We start from the raw sequence: 926 nt of genomic DNA on the forward strand, positions 1-926 counted from the left end.
TCATCTTTTTCCTTCTTGCTGTGAGACAAACACATACATATTGAATCTCTGTGTTTTTCAGAATAATTCAAATATTTAAAACTTTATTCTGAGCTTCTAGTAATAATACTTTTAATAAAGGCATGACTTCTTTATTCTAATGATAATAATTACAAATAATAGTCATAACTAACACTTACTGAGTTATTGCTAAATGCTAGTTTCTCTAAATATTTCATAAGCCTAATCTCTTTTCTAAACAACTTAATGGAATATGTACACTTATTTTTTTTCTTGAGCTGAGATCAAGTGTAGAAACCTTCATAGTTGTAAATGTCAGTAGTAAAACCTTTCCATCATTGCTCAGAACTGATTAGTCTTTCATATACACACATATCTTCTCCACCTTCACCCCAACCTCATTCAAGTCATCAGTTACACACTGTCACCTTTGCACACACACACACACACACACACACACACACACACACACACACAACTCCAGACATAAGCCTTTATTGTTCTAAGTTACTTTTACTTCTCAGAACTACGGAGATCATGCATCAGGTAGACTGGAAGGTCTTCTGATGCTCAAATTTGGCTATTTTCATCATTAATCCACTTCAGTAAGAGCAGATTTCAGAGAGCACTTATTATTTTTATTTCACAGGTGAGAAGATGATCCCCAGAGAGATATATAACCTATCCAAGGTCACATAGCTTATAAATGGAAAACTTATGAGTCTAGAGCCTCAACATATAAGAAAATGCTGGAGAAATTTAGATTGTATAGCTACCAAATTTAAAACTCTTATTTTAAAATTGTAAAGCTACATTGAATTATAACATATTCCTGTTGGGAAACTGGAAATAATTATGCACATTGTTCCTCACAGTTCATAGCAATGCCTTTTGTATATCTGATACTCCAGTGAATGTTTGATGAA

General features: G+C 32.8%; 2 non-coding genes across 2 annotated transcripts; both read right to left on the reverse strand.

Annotated features, from left to right (window-relative positions):
- Positions 1–274: 274 nt before the first annotated feature.
- LOC118539027 (small nucleolar RNA U2-30) lies at positions 275–344 on the reverse strand. Its single transcript, XR_004918901.2, has one exon. It is a non-coding gene; the product is annotated as a small nucleolar RNA U2-30 (small nucleolar RNA).
- A 174-nt stretch (positions 345–518) lies between these two features.
- Positions 519–598, reverse strand: LOC118539028 (small nucleolar RNA U2-19). The gene has a single exon (XR_004918902.1). It is a non-coding gene; the product is annotated as a small nucleolar RNA U2-19 (small nucleolar RNA).
- Positions 599–926: the final 328 nt, after the last annotated feature.

Source organism: Halichoerus grypus, chromosome 1 (assembly GCF_964656455.1).
Source record: "Halichoerus grypus chromosome 1, mHalGry1.hap1.1, whole genome shotgun sequence".
Lineage (NCBI taxonomy): Eukaryota > Metazoa > Chordata > Mammalia > Carnivora > Phocidae > Halichoerus > Halichoerus grypus.